At 41.2% G+C, this 23491-nt stretch overlaps 1 pseudogene; it reads right to left on the bottom strand.

Moving 5' to 3' along the window:
• Window positions 1-2009: 2009 nt before the first annotated feature.
• On the bottom strand, window positions 2010-2148 carry LOC119282984 (annotated as a pseudogene).
• Between the last annotated feature and the right edge of the window lie 21343 nt (window positions 2149-23491).

Genomic DNA, 23491 nt, shown 5'->3' with positions numbered 1-23491 from the left:
AGTGGGCTCCATCCTGGCAGCGCAGTCGGCCACAGGCCCGTGTGAGTCCAGGGCCACGGGTGAATCAACATGGGATCATGCGCTGACAGCAGCCGCAGGCTGAGCGCGTGGATCCGCCTGGGATCGCGTGCTGTCAGCCAGATCAGCAGCGTATTCCGTGCATGTTTTGTCTGCTTCTTCACACATAAAATGACGATTCAAATTAGCACAAATATCAGCTGAATCAGAATTTCCTTGGGATTTTTGCACATGATCACCCTTAGTTAATTTGCCCCCGTGATCACAAGGTGCAGAAAGATCAGGTAGAAGTGCTATTTTAGCACGGAGTAAGGCTCCCGCATTTGGATGTAGTTTGGCAAAAGGAAAAAGAGTCTCATCAAAAACAACATCTCATGAAATATAGTTGCGTCTAGTGGATATTTCAAGACATTTATACCCTTTATGGAGGTTGCTATAACCAAGAAAAACACACTGAGTGGATCGAAATTCAAGTTTGTGATGATTGTATGGACGCAAATTGGGGTAGCAAGCACACCCAAAATTTTGAGATAGTTGTAGTTAGGTTTTTGATGATACAGACGTTCTAATGGAGTGGAATTGCCAATGACTTTGCTGGGAAGCCTATTGATGAGGTACGTGGCAGTGATGAAAGCTTCATCCCAATATTTGAGAGGCATAGAGGCATGAGCTAAGAGAGAAAGGCCAACTTCAACTATGTGGCGATGTTTGCGTTTAGCAGAGCCGTTCTCCTGGTGGGCATAAGGGCATGATACATGATGCTCAATCCCTATGCTACAGAAGAAAGAGTTGAGTTTCTCATACTCCCCTCCCAATCACTTTGGACTGACAGAATCTTTCGATCAAATTGTCGTTCAACAAGTTTTTGGAACTCTTGGAAGACCGAAAAAACTTCAGATTTATATTTAAGCAAATAAATCCAGGTGAACTTGCTGTGATCATCAATGAAACTGACATAATATTTTTTCCGTCCAAAAGAATCACGGGCATGGCCCCACACATCACTAAAAATAAGCTCTAAAGGAGCATGAGATACACTATAAGACTTAGGATAGGGAAGCTGATGACTCTTGGCACATTGGCAAGCTTCACAAACAGACTCACTAATGGAACTCTGTGACAAAGGAAGACTATCTTTATTGACTACTTGTTGCACAATGACCGATGATGGATGTCCTAATCGTTGATGCCATCTTTTCAAAGAGGGTTTGACGGCGGAGTAGACTTGACGACGCCGGCGACTAAGTGCTTTGGATGTGATGGGGTAGAGACCCCCAATGCATCTACCGTGATGGAGAAGTTCCCTCGTTGCCCGATCCTTAATGAAAAAATAACAAGGGTGAGTTTCAAAGAAGACATTATTATCGGTGGCTAAACGAGACATGGATGCAAGATTTTTGTCAGCTTGTGGAACATGAAGAACATCCTTAAGAACTAGATCACGTTTAAGAGTAGGGGAATTAATTGAGGCTTGACCAATGTGGCAAATATCCATACCTCCTCCGCTTGCGGTGTGGATCTGATCAGTGCCATGGTACCTCTCGCGAAGAGCTAGTTGCTCGAGTTCATTGGTAACGTGGTCCGTGGCGCCAGAATCAACATACCAGATGCCATCGCCTCCTTGTTCACGCATAGCAGCAGCAACATGGCGAGCATCAGGGACGAAGTTCTCATCGAAGCGATGCCAGCAATCCATAACCTCATGGCCAGACTTCTTGCAGAGCTGACAGCGCGGGCGAGGACGGGCGGCAGGGGGACGGCCGCCATTGTTGGAGTTGAAGTTGCCGCCGTCGGTGAAGTTGCCGCCGTTGTTGTTGGTGTAGCTGCCCTCGTTGTGGTAGCCGTAGGTGCCACCAGAGCGAGCGTCGTCGCCCTGAGGAGCACCGCGGCGCGGCCACCGCCATGACTCTGCCCCTGGTGACCGCGGCCATGGGACACGGAGTTAGCAGATGACTATCGAAGGTCGCCACCATGGAGGAGAGTGAGGCGGGCATCAAAACTCAGAAGTTGGTTGTACAACTCCTGGACGGTGATGGGTTCCACACGAGCGGCGAGTGCAGAAACCACCGGATTGTACTCCATGTCCAAACCAGCGAGGATCTTGGAGACGATTTCTGGATCAGAGAGAGCCGCGGCAGTACACGCGACTTCATCAGTAAGGCTCTTGATCCTGCCAAGATAGTCAGCCATGGTCATGTTACCTTTTTTGAGATTTGTGAGTTCGATGCGGGTGTTGATAGCCTGGGCTTGACTCTGGGCAGCGAACATGGCATGGATGGCGCTCCAAACTTCGGGCGGCGTTTGCAGCGTCACGACCTGAGCAAGGATATCGCAGGAAAGAGATCCCATCAAATACCCTTGAAGTTGTTGCTGTTGTGCGTACCAGAGGGATCGGGCGTAGTTGAAGACTTGTTCTTCCTTGCCGTCCTTGGTAACGGTGAGGGTGGCCAGCGGTGGCAGGCTCATCCCGTCGAGGTGGTGTTCCATCTGAGCGCCTTTGATTTGAGGCAGCACAATGGCCTTCCATAGAAGGAAGTTTCCCCTCGTAAGCTTCTCCTGTGGTGGCGATCCGAGAGACCCCGCGGTGGTGGTGGAGGAAGATGAAACGAAGGCGGAAGATGACGAGGTGATGAGCGCGCCAGCGGTGCTGGACAACGATGCGGCAGCGGTGGTCGACATGCTCTCGGTCGAAGGAGGAAGATAGGTATAGTTTTGGGAGGTAGCTAGATGCGATCTATGATCTTTGAGGAAGAGGCTCTGACTACCATGTAAAATTGGTTGGAAGCGTTAAACCCTTTGTCTCGGGCCGCATTGATATATATTGGGCATAAGCCTTGGCGTACAAGTTTTGGAGAGATCGGTCTGATAGATCGTTACAGGAGACAGAGAAGACACGCTACGGGAGAGAGAAGTAGAGATAGAATAGGATTACAGGTTTAAACACAAGTCCTATATCTATTCAACTATTCTAACAAAGACCACCGAAGCACGCGCCACCATCGCCGCCCAAGCCGTCGACGTCGTTCTTCTCCAACTCCGGTGACGCCACAACCTGTTTCCTCCGGTGAGCCGCCCTTAGCCGTCCGATCTCCATCCAACTGCTGATAGTGGATGGCATATATTTTTTTCTGCCAAACTGTTATTCTCTATGTTGTGGCCGTTCGCCGTTTAAGCCTCCCAGCGGACAGGTAACAGCCATTAGAAACCCGCCACGTGGCACATCAACAGCCGCAGCAGTTCTTCGAAGAAATCTATTTTGACACAATTTATTTTGGCAGATTCCATATCAAATGTTTATTTAGGTATATCTTGAGATCCATAACTTCAAATTCATTGATTCTTTTTCCTGTGTACTCATAGTGACCAGGAGAATATTGTGGAACCAAAATTTCACATTTTCGAACAGTTTAAATTTGAATTTATTCAAATTCGAATTCAAACTTCGGGAGGCCATATCTTTTAAACCGTTGATCCGAATTAGTTGATTCTTTTTGCATTGTGATCTTACTAGCATGTAGATAATATATACCTACTGTTATGTTCTGTTATTTAAGTTTTGATTTGAATTTCTTGTTGTTGACTTTATTTTGGTGTTATGTGAGTATGTTTTATTTATCGGTGTCTTCGTTAATCGTATAGATTGTCCGGAGTGCGAAGCGGATCAGAATTAATCGTTAGAGTACTTCAACATCGTTCAAGGCAAGTTTGCACTTTTGATTTGCTCATCCTATATTCTGCTATGCATGTGTGATTTTTATGCTATGACATGTGCTTGGTTTGATCTGTATGTTCTCTGTTGTCATATTCTGATATTGATTGTATTATGTGATGGTGTGATCAACTTGCCATGGTAGGCGTGGGATGTGTCGAGTGATCCATGAAAGAGGTGAGTGTTTATAGCCATAGGCTCGGGATTATTAACCAGGTGAATGTGTCACTGGCAGAGCACTCTATTGTCCCTAGAGAATGCGCCATTGATAGAGCGCACTTGAGGCGAGGTATAGTTTTCGGAACTTAAATTAGGTGGATGTGTCCTTGGCAGAGTGCTCTATTGTTCCTAGAGAATGTGCCACTGATAGAGCGCACTTGAGATACTTCTGAAGTTCTTGTCATGTTTACTTAGAATCTTTGGGGTTATCTTGGGCGAATGAATTAGAGGTGGCTCTGAGTTCAGGTAGTGGAGGTAGGTGAAGACTTTCTTCTCCAAATTAACTTGAGTGTTTTGTTTGTCATACTTTACTTGTTGATGTAGGTTTGCTATATCATTATGTGTGATTTGCCAATACATTCAATGTGTTGACCTTTGTGGCTGCAACTTATCATGTTGTAGGATTTCCAGATGATCAGTGAGATACAGTAGGGTCGCGAGTCTGCACTCAGCATTTCGCCAGTGGGCATTGATGGGACTCATCGTTTGCTTATGCTACATTTCCGTTGTTATTATTGAGTAAAGCTAGTTATGTACTATGAGTTTGTAATACTTTATAAATTCTGGATCATACATTATAGTAAATGATGCACTTGTTATTTGATATTCATATGTACTGTGTGTGCTAGAGAGTCGATCCAGGGACTAGTATAGTGAGCACAGAGACATCGAATCTTATCAGGTTCGGGTCGTTACAAAGAATGATGGTGCAATCCTCGGGATCCATGCTCACAAATTTGGTATGCCATGACTTGGAAGTACGGATTTTTGGAGTCATGTTCCCTACCACACTGGTAGTCATTGAACCCGAAAGGTTGGATGTCATTTTGGGAATGGATTGGTTGACAGAGCATCATGTCTGCATAAATTGTGCAACATGGGAAGTTACATTAACAAATCCGTCAGGACAGACAACAAGGTTTGTGGCTCGTAGAACCATGCCTAAGAAGGAAATGATTTTTGCAGCAATATCCTCAAATGTGGAATTAATACCAGTGGTCAGTGAATTTCCAGATGTATTCCCTGAAGAGTTACCAGGAATGCCACCAGACCGGGAACTCGAGTTTGCCATTGATCTTGTGCCAGGAACGGCACCCACATAAAAGAAATATTAGCGGATGCCTTCATCTGAATTGGTTGAGCTAAAGAAACAACTCGATGAAATGCTCAAGAAAGGACACATTTGCCCCAGTTCTTTGCCCTGGGGGTCACCTGCCATATTCGTGAACAAGAAGGATGGTAGTCTTCGTATGTGTATAGACTATCATCAGCTCAACAATGATGTTACTATCAAGAACAAGTACCCACTCCCCAGAACTGATGATTTGTTCAATCAACTGCATGGAGCTCAAATATTTTCCAAGATTGATTTAAGGATAGGGTATCATCAACTCAAGATCAGGAAAGAATATATTCCTAAGACCACATTCACCACTCGTTATAGTCTATATGAATACATAGTTATTTCATTTGGGATGACCAATGCTCCTGCCTTCTTTATGCATATGATGAACAAAGTGTTCATGGATTTCTTGGACAAATTTGTGGTGGTCTTTATCGATGATGTTCTCATATACTCCAAAGGAGAAGAAGAACATAAACAACATCTCCAAGCAGTATTGCAAAGGCTTTGTGACCACCAGTTATATGCAAAATTCAGTAAGTGTGAATTCTGGCTTAAGCAAGTCAGATTTTTGGGCACATACTCTCTGCTGAAGGAATAGCTGTGGACCCAAGCAAGATTAAGGATGTGCTAAAATGGCCAACACCCATGTCAGTGACAAAAATTAGAAGTTTTCTAGGGCTTGCTGGTTATTACCGTCGATTCATCGAAGGCTTATCCAAGATTGCCATGCCCATGACAGAGTTGCTCAAGAAAGACCAAAAGTTCATATGGTCAGAAGATTGTGAGAAGGGCTTTAATGAATTAAAGACTCGTTTGACCTCAGCACCCGTGTTGACACTCCCAGACATCTATTGAAGCTCTGATGTATACTGTGATGCATCTCGAAAGGGCCTAGGATGTGTACTCGTGCAAGATGACAAGGTTGTGGCTTATGAATCCAGACAACTACGACCACCCGAAGGAAATTATCCTACTCATGACTTGGAGTTAGGAGTCGTTGTGCATGCACTAAAAATTTGGAGGCACTATCTCATCGGCAAGCGGTGCCAAATATTCACTGACCACAAAAGTCTCAAATACATATTTACTCAACCCGATTTGAATCTTCGACAAAGAAGATGGCTTGAGTTGGTCAAGGATTATGACCTCGGGATAAACTATCACCCGGGTAAAGCTAACGTGGTCGCAGATGCTCTTAGCCGAAGCCAGCCACAGTCAATGCATTAATGACATCTTTGCCTCCCGAGCTACAAGAAGAGATGGCCCAACTCAATCTGATTATTGTGGAGGCTGACTGCATGGTAGTCACTCCCACTCTTGAAGAAGAAATTCACAAAGCTCAGTCAGGAGATACGTTCTTGCAACACCAAGTCACCCAGATAAAATACGGCAAGACTCAAGGTTTCTTGATGGATGAGCAGGGTACCCTACGATTTCTAGGACGAATATGTGTACCCAAAGTGGAAGTGTTGCGGAAAAAGATATTGACAGAAGCACACGAGTCCTCATACTCGATCCATCTCGGAGGTACCAAAATGTACGAGGACCTAAGGCAAACGTTTTGGTGGGGTGGAATGAAAAAGGATATTACATACTTCGTCGCCTGCTGTGATATATGCAATAGGGTTAAGGCGGAACATCAAAAACCAGCCTAGCTACTTCAACCTTTGCCCATTCCACAATGGAAATGGGATGATGTCTGCATGGACTTTATTACCGGTCTTCCACCCACCCCTCATGGGAACAACACTATATGGGTCGTGGTGGACATGCTAACCAAAGTGGCCCATTTCATTCCTATCCGGACCACATAACGTGTAAATCAACCGGCTCAACTCTATGTGTCCCGAATCGTTAGTTTGCATGGCGTACCTAGAACTATCATCTCAGATCGAGGATCCCTTTTTACCTTAGCATTCTGGTCATGTCTTCCTCAAGCCTTGGGGACATCATTGAAATATAGCACAACTTATCACCCTCAGACAGATGGTCAGACGAAGCAAGTAAATCAAATACTCGAAGACATGCTTATGGCATGTGCTCTCACTCAAGGACCTAAGTGGAAAGACAGCTTGCCCTACGCTGAGTTTTCGTACAACAACAACTATCAAGCCAGCCTCAAGATGTCACCATATGAAGCCTTGTATGGACGCAAGTGCCATACCCCCATAAACTGGTCCCAAATTGGAGATAGTGGTATTTTTGGGACTGACTTGATGATGGAAGCCGAGAGGCAAGTCAGGGAAATCTGATACATATTACAACTAGCCAAGTCTCGACGGAAGAGCTACTATGATGCTAAGCAACGTCATATCAGTTTTGAACCTGGTGAATATGTCTACCTCTGAGTCACACCCATGAAAGGAGTGAAGATATTTCAAACTCGGGGAAAGATTGCACCAAGGTATATTGGCCCATTCCTGGTTATGACCAAGGTTGGCACAATGGCATATCAATTGGAACTTCCCCCGGAACTGTCAAAGATACATAATGTCTTCCGCCTATCCAAGTTGCGAAGGTGTCTCTCACCGCATGAGAAACGGACCGATATGGTAGAAATAGAGCTTGCTAAGGATCTGACATATGAAGAGAGAAACCTTTTTGAATATTGGATGAGATGGAAAGAGTCACCCGCAGCAAGTCGGTCAAGTTTTACAAAGTGCAGCGGGAACACCATACCGAAAGTGAAGCTACCTGGGAAAGAGAGGACTTTTTGAGGACATCATATCCCGAATTGTTTCCTGAGCAACCGAATGTCGAGGACGAGATTCATACTAAGGGGGGGGGGAGGTTTGTGACACCCTGGTTTTTGCCCTTCTTTCTTTTTTTGGATTTTAATGCATTTTGGATTTGAATATGAGTTTTGAATCAACTCATTTGGACTTAATCACTCGGGCATTTCTTTGACTTTCACCCAAGTGACTCATCTCACTCTCAAACTCATCTCTCTGTCTCTGATATATCAAAATATGGCCATGGGAATATTTTTCTTAAATGAAAAATATTCATTTTCTCTCAAAATACCACTTCAGTCCCTTATGCTCCAAAGCAACCCTCATTTTTCTTGCTCACAAAAATATGACAAAATTCCTAAATATTCTTTGGACCTTGGCACACCTCCTTGTGCAAAAATATTGCATGGTTATTTAGAATATTTTTTCTATAGAAAATCTTTTCTGTTCTGGCCAAAAAATGCATGTTGTGAAGGAAGTGCATTTTTCCTTGATCCAATGCAGCTGAAATTTTTAGGGATTCACTACCCTCCTAAGAAACCCTTAACCAGCAAATCTTAGCTCCTAACTCTCTCTAGATTCTTCTCTATTAAGCTCACAAGTTTCTATCCAGAAACTTGCCAAGAGGCTGCAGTCTCACCCAGTTGACATGTGCTTAACTTAGTTGCGTGGATCGACCTAGCCTTGCATGAACAACACCCCATACATGAATTTAATGCGCTACATGGCGTGATGCCAGAGTTCACGCGGTGACCACGCATGGACATGGTGCCTGATGACCCACAAGTGTAGGGGATTTATCTTAGTCCTTCCGGTAACTAAGAGTGTCAAACCCAACGAGGAGCAGAAGGAAATGATAAGCGGTTTTCAGTAAGTTTTTCTCTGCAAGCACTAAAATTGTAGGTAACAAATAGTTTTGTGATAAGATAAATTGTAACGAGTAACAAGCAATGAAAGTAAATAAAGTGCAGCAAGGTGGCCCAATCCTTTTTGTAGCAAAGGATAAGCCTGGACAATTTATTATAATGAGAAAGGAGATCCCGAGGACACATGGGAATTATCGTCAAGCTAGTTTTCATCACACTCGTATGATTCACGTTCGGTACTTTGATAATTTGATATGTGGGTGGACCGGTGCTTGGGTACTGCCCTTACTTGGACAAGAATCCCACTTATGATTAACCCCTATTGCAAGCATCCGCAACTACAAAAGAAGTATTAAGGTAAACCTAACCACATCATTAAACATATGGATCCAAATCAGTCCCTTACGAAGCAACACATAAACTAGGGTTTAAGCTTCTGTCACTCTAGCAACCCATCATCTACTTATTACTTCCCAATGCCTTCCTCTAGGCCCAAATAATGGTGAAGTGTCATGTAGTCGATGTTCACATAACACCACTAGAGGAAAGACAACATACATCTCATCAAAATATCGAACGAATACCAAATTCACATGACTACTAATAGCAAGACTTCACCCGTGTCCTCAGGAACAAACGTAACTACTCACAAAGCATATTCATGTTCATAATAAGAGGAGTAATAATATGCATTAAGGATCTGAACATATGATCTTCCACCAAGTAAACGAATTAGCATCAGCTACAAGGAGTAATCAACACTACTAGCAACCCACAGGTACCAATTTGTGGTTTGGATACAAGATTGGAAACAAGAGATGAACTAGGGTTTTGAGGAGATGGTGCTGGTGAAGATATTGATGGAGATTGACCCCCTCCCGATGAGAGGATCGTTGGTGATGACGATGGTGATGATTTCCCCCTCCCGGAGGGAAGTGTCCCCGGCAGAACAGCTCCGCTGGAGCCCTAGATTAGTTCCGCCAAGGTTCCGCCTCGTGGCGGCGGAGTTTCGTCCCGTAAGCTTGCCCATGATTTTTCCAGGGTAAAAGCCTTCATATAGGAGAAGATGGACACCAGAGGGCCACCAGGGGGCCCAGGAGACAGGGGCGCGCCTTGTAGGGGTGGGCACGCCCCCCACCCTCCTGGCCAGGGTGTGGGCCCCCTGAGGTGTTTCTTCCGCTCAATAATTCTTATTAATTCCAAAAATATGTTTCGTGGAGTTTCAGGATTTTTAGAGCAGTGCAGAATAGGTTTCCAATGTTTGCTCCTTTTCCAGCTAAAATTCCATCTGCCGGCATTCCCCCTCTTCATGGTAAACCTTGTACAATAAGAGAGAATAGCCATAAGTATTGAGATATAATGTGTAATAATAGCCCATAATGCAATAAATATTGATATAAAAGCATGATGCAAAATGGACGTATCAACTCCCCCAAGCTTAGACCTCGCTTGTCCTCAAGCGAAAGCCGAAATCGAAAAATATGTCCACATGTTTAGAGATAGAGGTGTCGATAAAAATAAAATACGGACATGAGGGCATCATGATCATTCTTATAACAACAAAATAAATGGATTTTATCATATGATTTCTTATGCTCAAGTAACAATCAATTCACAATGTGAAGTATGGTTCAGAAACTTCATTGGAAGCTAACAAACTATAATCTCAGTCATTGAAGCAATTGCAATTTATCATAACATCAGAAAGAGTCAAGAATAGAGCTTTTCAGCAAGTCCACACACTCAACTATCATGTAGTCTTCTACAATTGCTAACACCCACGCGGTACTTGTGGTTATGGAGTTTCAGCTGGACACTGAGAAAGATAGGGGCTTATCAAGTTGCCTCCCAACGTATTCACCTTTAGGTGATGTCAACAATAATAGTCCATGCTAACTTACACCCAATTAGATATATATATATCATGATCTTTCAAACACGAGGAGCTTGCCAAAGGATAAAATGAAAAAGGGAAACGTGAAGATCACCTTGACTCAATCATAAAGTAAAAAACATAAAGTAAAAGATAGGCCCTTCGTAGAGGGAAGCATAGGTTGTCATGTGCTTTTAGGGTTGAATGCATAAAATCTTAATGCAAAAGAACGTCACTTTATATTGCCACTTGTATGTGGACCTTTATTATGCAGTTCGTCGCTTTTATTGCTTCGACAACAAGATCGTATAAAGCTTATTTTCTCTACACTAATAAGTCATACATATTTAGATAGCAATTTTTATTGCCTGTAACATGACACTTGAAGGATCTTACTCAACCCATAGGTAGGTATGGTGGACTCTCATGGCAAAACTGGGTTTAAGGATATTTGGAAGCACAAGTAGTATCTCTACTTAGTGCAAGGAATTTGGCTAGCATGAGGGGGAAAGGCAAGCTCAACATGTTTGGAAGGTCAATGACAATATACTTTAACTGAGATGTGAGAAAACATAAACCATTATGTTGTCTTCCTTGTCCAACATCAATTCTTTTAGCATGTCATACTTAATGAGTGCTTCACAATCATAAAAGATGACCAAGATAATATATTTGCATGTGAACCTCTCTTTCCTTATTACTTCCTATTAATTTCAGCGATGACCAAAGCTACGTTTATCAACTCTCAACAACTTTTATGCCTCATACTTTCTATGTGTGAAGTCATTACTATCCATAAGATCAATATGAACTCTTTTATTCTCTACTTTCTCAAGATCATAGCAACATAGCAAAGCCCTTGACTCAACACTAATCTTTATTATAGATGGCTCACGGGCTTGATTACATAAAGAGATCATAAAGCAAAACTCAAAACTACTTGATACTAAAACTTCAATCTACTAGAACAAGATACTACTAAAAGGATCGAACTAAATAAAATGGTAAAGATAAGAGTGTGATGGTGATACGATACCGGGGCACCTCCCCCAAGCTTGGCAGTTGCCAAGGGGAGTGCCCATACCCATGTAATTATGTCCTCGGAGGTGGTGAAGTAGGAGTTGTTGATGATGTAGGCTTGTCGTCCATCTTCCAATGCATAGGCTCACCATCATAGAAGGATGATCAAGTCTCCGGGATCCTTAAATCTGCAGCCAAACTCATCCTCTTTAATCTATATTCATACTCACAATTCTAGTTTTGCAGGTCATAGATCTGGGCTTGGAGGTGCCCGATTTTCTCTTGAAGCTTGAAGATGGTCTCCCCAATGACTTTGGCATCTAGCTTGTGGTTGTTGGTGAACTCCGTGATCATCATCTGGTTGGCGTTGAGTCCACGCTCCACCATCCCTTGGCACTTGAAGACTTGCTGCTCCACGGCTTCGAGCTTTGTCTCCACGCTTCCGATACGCCTTGGTCCCTCCACATCGCGGATGTGCAGCACCCCCTCATGCATCTCAATGGTTTGAGGGTGTTGCAGCACCTCCGCGAGATAGGGGTTGATAACCCTCTCGAAAAACTTGTCCTTGGGAGCGCTTGGAGACGCCATGATGCTCTAGATCTGTAACAGAAAACAGCTCAAAACGAAAACAGAGGATATTTGCATGATACGGTGGTCAAAACCTTCGGGATTTTATATAATGAATGTTTACCAACCAAAATATGTAACATGCAAGAAAACGGAGTCCGGGAGGCACACGAGGTGGCCACGAGACAGGGCGGCGCGCCCAAGAAGGGTGGGCGCGCCCTCCACCCTCTTGGAGGCCTCATGTCCTTCCCGGACTATTTCTTTCTTCCTAAAATTCTTAAATATTCCAAAACTGATAAAAAATGCCATTAGAATTGTTTTGGAGTCAGTTTACTTACCGTACCACATACCTATTCCTTTTCGGAGTCTGGAACATTCTGAAAAGTTTCCCTTACGTATTCCTCTGGGGTTACGGTTTCAATAATATTAGTTTCAACATTGCTAGGATTACCTCAGATATAATGTTTAATTCTTTGACCGTTCACCACCCTCAGACTTGTGCCTTCGAAGTTGTTGATTTTTATGGCACCAGAACGATAGACCTCCTCGATAACGTAAGGACCTTCCCATTTAGAGAGAAGTTTTCCTGCAAAAAATCTTAAACGAGAGTTGAATAATAACACATAATCACCTACGTTAAACTCACACTTTTGTATCCTTTTGTCATGCCAGCGTTTGACTTTTTCTTTGAATAGCTTGGCATTCTCATAGGCTTGGGTTCTCCATTCATCAAGTGAGCTAATATCAAACAATCTCTTCTCACCGGCAAGTTTGAAGTCATAGTTGAGCTCTTTGATAGCGCAATATGCTTTATGTTCAAGTTCTAGAGGTAAATGACAAGCTTTTCCATAAACCATCTTATATGGAGACATACCCATAGGATTTTTGAATGCAGTTCTATAGGCCCATAATGCATCATCAAGTTTTTTGGACCAATTCTTTCTAGATCTATTGACAGTCTTTTGCAAAATTAATTTGAGCTCTCTATTGCTCAACTCTACTTGACCACTAGACTGCGGATGATAAGGAGATGCGATTCTATGATTAACATCATACTTAGCAAGCATCTTACGGAAAGCACCATGAATAAAATGTGAACCACCATCAGTCATAAGATATCTAGGGACTCCAAACCTTGGAAAAATAACTTCTTTAAGCATTTTAATAGAAGTGTTATGATCAGCACTACTAGTTGGAATAGCTTCTACCCACTTAGTAACGTAATCAACAGCAACTAAAATATGTGTATAACCATTAGAGGCAGGAAAGGGTCCCATATAATCAAAGCCCCAAACATCAAATGGTTCAATAACAAGAGAATAATTCATAGGCATTTCTTGACATCTACTAATATTACCAATTCTTTGACATTCATCACAAGATAAGACAATCTTACGAGCATCTTTGAAGAGAGTAGGCCAATAAAAACCGGATTGCAAAACCTTGTGTGTAGTTCTATCTCCAGCGTGGTGTCCTCCATATGATTCAGAGTGACACTTGCATAGGATCTGTTCCTGTTCATGCTCAGGTACACAACGTCTAATAACACCATCTGCTCCTTCTTTATAAAGGTGTGGGTCATCCCAGAAGTAATGTCTTAAATCATAAAAGAACTTTTTCTTTTGCTGGTATGTGAAACTAGGAGGTATAAATTTAGCAACAATGTAATTAGCATAATCAGCATACCAAGGAGCAGTACGAGAAGCATTAACGACCGCTAATTGTTCATCAGGAAAGCTATCATCAATAGACAGTGGGTCATCAAGAACATTCTCTAACCTAGACAAGTTTTCTGCAACGGGGTTCTCAGCTCCCTTTCTATCAATAATATGCAAATCAAATTCTTGGAGCAAGAGAACCCATCTATTTGAGTCTAGGCTTAGCATCTTTCTTTTCCATAAGATATTTAATAACATCATGATCAGTGTGAATAGTAACTTTGGAATCAACAATATAAGGTCTAAACTTATCACATGCAAACACAACTACTAAGAATTCTTTTTCAGTAGTAGCATAATTTCTCTGGGCAGTATCAAGAGTCTTACTAGCATACTGGATAACATTCAATTTCTTGTCAACTCTTTGCCCTAGAACAGCACCTACAGCATAATCACTAGCATCAGACATAATTTCAAAAGGTAAATTACAATCAGGTGGCTGAACAATAGGTGCAGTGATCAAAGCTTTCTTAAGTATTTCAAATGCTACTACACAGTCATCATCAAAGACAAAAGGAATATATTTTTGCAATAAATTAGTTAGAGGCCTAGAGATTTTAGAAAAGTCCTTAATGAACCTCCTATAAAAACCGGTGTGACCAAGGAAACTTCTTGTACCTTTTATGTCCTTGGGACATGGCATCTTTTCAATAGCATCAACTTTGCCTTTATCAACTTCAATACCTCTCTCAGAAATCTTATGCCCCAAGACAATGCCTTCATGAACCATAAAGTGGCACTTTTCCCAATTCAAGACAAGACTAGTGTCTTTGCATCTCTGCAAAACTCGATCAAGGTTGCTCAAGCAATCATCAAAAGAGGATCCATAAAAGGAGAAATCATCCACGAATACCTCACAAATCTTTTCACAAAAGTCAGAGAATATAGCCATCATACGTCTTTGAAAGGTAGCAGGTGCATTACATAAACCAAAAGGCATACATCTATAACAAAAAGTACCGAAAGGGCAAGTAAAAGTAGTTTTAGATTGATCCTTCGCTGACACAGGTATCTGCGAGAAACCAGAATAACCATCTAGAAAGCAAAAATGTGTGTGTTTGGATAGTCTTTCTAGCATTTGATCAATAAAAGGTAAAGGGTAATGATCTTTCTTAGTAGCTTTATTTAATTTACGAAAATCAATTACCATCCTATAACCTATAATAATTCTTTGCGGGATCAATTCATCTTTATCATTAGGAATGACAGTAATACCTCCCTTTTTAGGAACACAATGGACAGGGCTTACACAATCACTATCAACAACAGGATAAATTATACCTGCCTCAAGGAGCTTTAGTATCTCCTTTCTTACCACTTCTTTCATCTTGGGATTCAGTCGTCGTTGAGGATCTCTAAATGGTTTGGCACCGTCCTCAAAATTAATTTTGTGTTGGCATAACATGGGACTAATGCCCTTATGATCATCTAGAGTATATCCAATAGCAGCGCGGTGCTTCTTCAGAGTTTTCAATAATCTTTCTTCTTCTTGCTCTGAAAGGTTAGCACTAATAATTACAGGATATATTTTATTTTCATCAAGATAAGCATACTTAAGATTATAAGGTAATGGTTTGAGCTCAAACACGGGATCACCCTTGGGTGGAGGGGGATCCCCTAAAATTTCAACGGGAAGGTTATGTTTCAGAATAGGTTCCTGTTGAAGGAACACTTTATCTATTTCCCTTCTTTCCTTCATAAACATATCTTTTTCATGGTCTAGCAAATATTGTTCTAACGGATCAGTAGGAGGCAAGGCAATAGAAGCAAGACCAATAATCTCATCCTTACTACGTGATTCTCTATCACGAGGTTGTCTACGAAACTTAGCAAAATTAAACTCATGAGACATACCCTCTAAGCCAATTGTAACAGTATCCTTTTCACAATCAATCCTAGCATTAACTGTATTCAAGAAGGGTCTACCAAAAATAATTGGACAAAAGTCATCTTTTGGAGAACTAAGAACAAGAAAATCAGCAGGCTATTTAACCTTCCCACACAAGACTTCAACATCTCTAACAATCCCAATTGGTGAAATAGTATCTCTATTGGCAAGCTTGATAGTAACATCAATACCTTCCAATTCAACGGGTGCAATGTCATGCATAATTTCTTTATATAAGTCATAGGGTATAGCACTAGCACTAGCACCCATAACACATAAGCCATGATAACAATGATCTCCTATTTTAACAGAAATAACAGGCATGCATACCATAGGTCTATTTATCTTAGTATCTGGTCTAACAATATTAGCAGTCTCACCACATAAATAAATAACATGCCCATCTAAATCATCATCCAAGAGATCTTTAACCATAGCAATACTAGGTTCAACTTTGATTTGCTCAGGAGGTGTATAATCCTAGTATTACTCTTACGAACAACAGTCGAAGTTTTAGCATGATCCTTTATCCTAGCAGGAAAAGGAGGTTTCTCAACATAAGTAGTAGGAACAATAGGATCACTATAGGTGACAGTCTTTTCTTCAACTATAATAGGTGCAACTACTTTTACTTCAATGGGACGATTATATTTAAACCACTTCTCCTTAGGGAGATCAATGTGAGTAGCAAAAAATTCATAGAAATAAGCTACTATCTCAGAGTCAAGTCCATATTTAGCGCTAAATCCATGAAAAGCATCGATATCCATAAAAGATTTAACACAATCAAACTTAGGTGTCATACCTGACTCCTTACCATCATCGTAACCCCAATCTTCGGAGTTGCGTTTAATTCTTTCCAATAAGTCCCATTTGAATTCAATAGTCTTCAGCATAAAAGAACCAACACAGAAAGTATCAAGCATGTTGCAATCATTGAGAGAAATATGAGCGTAACATTTTTGAATAATCATTTCTCTGGAGAGCCCATGATTGGGGCATGAATATAACATTGACTTAAGCCTCCCCCAAGCTTGAGAGATAGTTTCTCCTTCGCGAGGCCAGAAACTATATATGTAATTACGATCACGATGAACAAGATGCATAGATAGAACTTCTGGTGAAATTCCAACTTCAATCGTTTATAATTCCAAGATCCCGTATCATCACATAGCCTATACCATGTCAGTGCATCTCCCTTCAAAGATAAAGGGAAGACCTTCCTTTTTACAACATCATCGGGAATACCTGCAAGCTTAAATAATCCAGAAACTTCATCCACAAAGATAAGGTGTAAATCGGGATGCAATGTTCCATCTACTGCAAATGGATTAGCTAGCAGTTTCTCTATCATACCCGAAGGAATCTCAAAGTAAATATTTTCAATAAGTTCATTAGGTTGAGGATCAACTCTTTGCTCTTATGGTCGGGGTGAAGATACCCCGAACAAGCCCCTCAAAGGATTAGTTTCCATAGTGAGTAACAGAAAATTTTAGCACACTATATAATTGTTTCCTTACCAAGTTCCACTCACCAAAAGCGCTACACTCCCCGGCAACGGCGCCAGAAAAGAGTCTTGATGACACACAAGTGTAGGGGATCTGTCGTAGTCCTTTCGATAAGTAAGAGTGTCGAACCCAACGAGGAGCAGAAGGAAATGATAAGCGGTTTTCAGTAAGGTTTTCTCTGCAAGCACTGAAATTGTAGGTAACAGATAGTTTTGTGATAAGATAAATTGTAACAAGTAACAAGCAATGAAAGTAAATAAAGTGCAGCAAGGTGGCCCAATCCTTTTTCTAGCAAAGGATAAGCCTGGACAATTTCTTATAATGAGAAAGGAGCTCCCGAGGACACATGAGAATCATCGTCAAGCTAGTTTTCATCACACTCATATGATTCGCGTTCGGTACTTTGATAATTTGATATGTGGGTGGACCGGTGCTTGGGTACTGCCCTTACTTGGACAAGCATCCCACTTATGATTAACCCCTATTACAAGCATCCGCAACTACAAAAGAAGTATTAAGGTAAACCTAACCACAACATTAAATACATGGATCCAAATCAGCCCCTTATGAAGCAACGCATAAACTAGGGTTTAAGCTTCTGTCACTCTAGCAACCCATCATCTACTTATTACTTCCCAATGCCTTCCTCTAGTCCCAAATAATGGTGAAGTGTCATGTAGTCTACGTTCACATAACACAACTAGAGGAAAGACAACATATCATCAAAATATTGAACGAATACCAAATTAACATGACTACTAATAGCAAGACTTCACCCATGTCCTCAGGAACAAACGTAAATACTCACAAAGCATATTCATGTTCATAATCAGAGGAGTAATAATATGCATTAAGGATCTGAACATATGATCTTCCACCAAGTAAACCAATTAGCATCAACTACAAGGAGTAATCAACACTACTAGCAACCCACAGGTACCAATTTGTGGTTTGGATACAAGATTGGATACAAGAGATGAACTAGGGTTTTGAGAGGAGATGGTGCCGGTGAAGATTTTGATGGAGATTGACCCCCTCCCGATGAGAGTATCCTTGGTGATGATGATGGTGAAAATTTCCCCCTCTCAGAGGGAAGTGTCCCCGGCAGAACAGCTCCGCTGGAGCCCTATATTAGTTCCGCCAAGGTTCCGCCTTGTGGCAGCGGAGTTTCGTCCCATAAGCTTGCCCACGATTTTTTCCAGGGTAAAAGCCTTCATATAGCAGAAGATGGACACCGGAGGGCCACGAGGGGCCCCAGGAGATAGGGGCGCGCCCAGTAGGGGTGGGCGCGCCCCCACCCTCCTGGCCAGGGTGTGGGCCCCCTGAGGTGTTTCTTCCGCTCAATAATTCTTATTAATTCCAAAAATAAGTTTCATGGAGTTTAAGGATTTTTGGAGCAGTGCAGAATAGGTTTCCAATGTTTGCTCCTTTTCCAGCCAGAATTCCAACTGCCGGCATCCCCCCTTTCATGGTAAACCTTGGAAAAGAAGAGAGAATAGCCATAAGTATTGAGATATAATGTGTAATAACAGCCCATAATGCAATAAATATTGATATAAAAGCATGATGCAAATTGGACGTATCAACTCCCCCAAGCTTAGACCTCGCTTGTCCTCAAGCGGAAGCCGAAATCGAAAAATATGTCCACAAGTTTAGATATAGAGGTGTCGATAAAAATAAAATACGGACATGAGGGCGTCATGATCATTATTATAACAGCAACATAAATAGATTTTATCATATGATTTCTTATGCTCAAGGAACAATCAATTCACAATGTCAAGTATGGTTCAGAAACTTCATTGGAAGCTAACAAACTATAATATCAGTCGCTGAAGCAATTGCAATTTATCATAACATCAGAAAGAGTCAAGAATAGAGCTTTTCAGCAAGTCCACACACTCAACTATCATGTAGTCTTCTACAATTGCTAACACTCACGCGGTACTTGTGGTTATGGAGTTTCAGCCGGACACTGAGAAAGATAGGGGCTTATCAAGTTGCCTCCCAATGTATTCACCTTTAGGTGATGTCAACAATAATAGTCCATGCTAACTTACACCCAATTGGATATATATATCATGATCTTTCAAACACAAGGAGCTTGCCAAAGGATAAAATGAAAAAGAGAAAGGTGAAGATCACCTTGACTCAAGCATAAAGTAAAAACATAAAGTAAAAGATAGGCCCTTCGCAGAGGAAAGCAGAGGTTGTCATGTGCTTTTAGGGTTGAATGCATAAAATCTTAATGCAAAATAACGTCACTTTATATTGCCACTTGTATGCGGACCTTTATTATGCAGTTCGTCGCTTTTATTGCTTTGACAACAAGATCGTATAAAGCTTATTTTCTCTGCACTAATAAGTCATACATATTTAGATAGCAATTTTTATTGCCTGCAACATGACAACTTACTTGAAGGATCTTACTCAATCCATAGGTAGGTACGGTGGACTCTCATGGCAAAACTGGGTTTAAGGATATTTGGAAGCACAAGTAGTATCTCTACTTAGTGCAAGGAATTTGGCTAGAATGAGGGGGAAAGGCAAGATCAACATGTTTGGAAGGTCAATGACAATATACTTTAACTGAGATGTGAGAAAACATAAACCATTACGTTGTCTTCCTTGTCCAACATCAACTCTTTTAGCATGTCATACATAATGAGTGCTTCACAATCATAAAATATGTCCAAGATAATATATTTGTATGTGAACCTATCTTTCCTTATTACTTCCTATTAATTTCAACGATGACCAAAGCTACGTTTATCAACTCTCAACAAATATTATGCCTCATACTTTCTATGTGTGAAGTCATTACTATCCATAAGATCAATATGAACTCTTTTATTCTCTACTTTCTCAAGATCATAGCAAGATAGCAAAGCCCTTGACTCAACACTAATTGTTATTATAGATGGCTCCCGGACTCGATTACATAAAGAGATCACAAAGCAAAACTCAAAACTACTTGATACTCAAACTTCAATCTACTAGATCAAGATACTACTAAAAGGATCGAACTAAATAAAACAGTAAAGATAAGAGTGTGATGGTGATACGATACCGGGGCACCTCCCCCAAGCTTGGTAGTTGCCAAGGGGAGTGCCCATACCCATGTAATTATGTCCTCGGAGGTGGTGAAGTAGGAGTTTTTGATGATGTAGGCTTGTCGTCCATATTCCAAGCATTAGGCTCAGCATCATAGAAGGATGATCGAGTCTCCGGGATCCTTAAATATGCAGCCAAACTCATCCTCTTGAATCTATATTCATACTCACAGTTCTGGTTTTGCAGGTCATAGATCTGGGCTTGGAGGTGCTTGATTTTCTTTTGACTTTGGCATCTAGCTTGTGGTTGTTGGTGAACTCCATGATCATCATCTGGTTGGCGTTGAGTCCATGCTCCACCATCCCTTGGCACTTGAAGACTTGCTGCTCCATGGCTTCGAGCTTTGTCTCCACGCTTCCGGTACTCCTTGGTCCCTCCACATCACCGATGTGCAGCACCCCCTCACGCATCTCAATGGTTTGAGGGTGTTGCAGTACCTCCGCGAGATAGGGGTTGGTAACCCTCTCGAAAAACTTGTCCTTGGGAGCGCTTGGAGACGCCATGATGCTCTAGATTTGTAACAGAAAACAGCTTGAAACGAAAAGAGAGGATATTTGCGTGATACGGTGGTCAAAACCTTCGGGAGTTTATATAATGAATTTTTACCGACTAAAATAACGTGCAAGAAAACGGAGTCCGGGAGGCACACGAGGTGGCCACGAGACAGGGGGGCGCACCCTCCACCCTCGTGGAGTCCTCGTGTCCTTCCCGGACTACTTCTTTCTTCCTAAAATTCTTAAATATTCCAAAACTGATAAAAATTGCCATTAGAATTGTTTTGGAGTCGGTTTACTTACAGTACCACATACCTATTCCTTTTCGGAGTCTGGAACATTCTAGAAAGTGTCCCTTATGTATTCCTTCGGGGTTACAGTTTCAATAATATTAGTTTCAACATTGATATGATTACCTGAGATATAATGTTTAATTCTTTGACCGTTCACCACCCTCGGACTTGTGCCTTCGAAGTTGTTGATTTTTGGCACCAGAACGATAGACCTCCTTGATAACGTACGGACCTTCCCATTTAGAGAGAAGGTTTCCTGCAAAAAATCTTAAACGAGAGTTGAATAATAACACATAATCACCTACGTTAAACTCACGCTTTTGTATCCTTTTGTCATGCCAGCGTTTGACTTTTTCTTTGAATAGCTTGGCATTCTCATAGGCTTGGGTTCTCCATTCATCAAGTGAGCTAATATCAGTCAACCTCTTCTCACCGGCAAGTTTGAAGTCATAGTTGAGCTCTTTGATAGCCCAGTATGCTTTATGTTCAAGTTCTAGAGGTAAATGACAAGCTTTTCCGTAAACCATCTTATATGGAGACATACCCATAGGATTTTTGTATGCAGTTCTATAGGCCCATAATGCATCATCAAGTTTTTTGGATCAATTCTTTCTAGATATATTGACAGTCTTTTGCAAAATTAATCTCAACTCTCTATTGCTCAACTCTACTTGACCACTAGACTGCGGATGATAAGGAGATGCGATTCTATGATTAACATCATACTTAGCAAGCATCTTACGGAAAGCACCATGAATAAAATGTGAACCACCATCAGTCATAAGATATCTAGGGACTCCAAACCTTGGAAAAATAACTTCTTTAAGCATTTTAACAGAAGTGTTAATCAACACTACTAGTTGGAATAGCTTCTACCCACTTAGTAACGTAACCAAAAGCAACTAAAATATGTGTATAACCATTAGAGGCAGGAAAGGGTCCCATATAATCAAAGCCCCAAACATCAAATGGTTCAATAACAAGAGAATAATTCATAGGCATTTCTTGACGTCTACTAATATTACCAATTCTTTGACATTCATCACAAGATAAGACAAACTTACGAGCATCTTTGAAGAGAGTAGGCCAATAAAAACCGGATTGCAATACCTTGTGTGCAGTTCTATCTCCAGCGTGGTGTCCTCCATATGATTTAGAGTGACACTTGCATAGGATATGTTCCTGTTCGTGCTCAGGTACACAATGTCTAATAACACCATCTACTCCTTTATAAAGGTGTGGGTCATCCCAGAAGTAATGTCTTAAATCATAAAAGAACATTTCTTTTGCTAGTATGTGAAACTAGGAGGTATAATTTAGCGACAACGTTATTAGCATAATCAGCATACCAAGGAGCAGTACGAGAAGCATTAACGACCTCTAATTGTTCATTGGGAAAGCTATCATCAATAGGCAGTGGGTGATCAAGAACATTCTCTAACCTAGACAAGTTGTCTACAATGGGGTTCTCAGTTCCCTTTCTATCAGTAATATGCAAATCAAATTCTTGGAGCAAGAGAACCCATCTAATGAGTCTAGGCTTAGCATCTTTCTTTTCCATAAGATATTTAATAGCAGCATGATTAGTGTGAATATTAACTTTGGAATCAACAATATAAGGTCTAAACTTATCACATGCAAACACAACTGCTAAGAATTCTTTTTCAGTAGTAGCATAATTTCTCTGGGCAGTATCAAAAGTCTTACTAGCATACTGGATAACATTCAATTTCTTATCATCTCTTTGCCCTAGAACAACACCTACAGCATAATCACTAGCATCACACATAATTTCAAAAGGTAAATTCCAATCAGGTGGCTCAACAATAGGTGTTGTGATCAAAGCTTTCTTAAGTATTTCAAATGCTTCTACACAATCATCATCAAAGACAAAAGGAATATCTTTTTGCAATAAATTAGTCAGAGGCCTAGAGATTTTAGAAAAGTCCTTAATGAACCTCCTATAAAAACCGTCATGACCAAGGAAACTTCTTATACCTTTTATGTCCTTGGGACATGGCATCTTTTCAATAGCATCAACTTTGGCTTTATCAACTTCAATACCTCTCTCGGAAATCTTATGCCCCAAGACAATGCCTTCATTAACCATAAAGTGGCACTTTTCCCAATTCAAGACGAGACTAGTGTCTTCGCATCTCTGCAAAACTCGATCAAGGTTGCTCAAGCAATCATCAAAAGAGGATCCATAAAAGGAGAAATCATCCATAAATACCTCACAAATCTTTTCACAAAAGTCAGAGAATATAGCCATCATACATCTTTGAAAGGTAGCAGGTGCATTACATAAACCAAAAGGCATACGCCTATAAGCAAAAGTACCGAAAG

This window comes from Triticum dicoccoides, chromosome 3B (assembly GCF_002162155.2).
Source record: "Triticum dicoccoides isolate Atlit2015 ecotype Zavitan chromosome 3B, WEW_v2.0, whole genome shotgun sequence".
Lineage (NCBI taxonomy): Eukaryota > Viridiplantae > Streptophyta > Magnoliopsida > Poales > Poaceae > Triticum > Triticum dicoccoides.
This window is presented reverse-complemented; position numbering and strand designations above follow the sequence as displayed.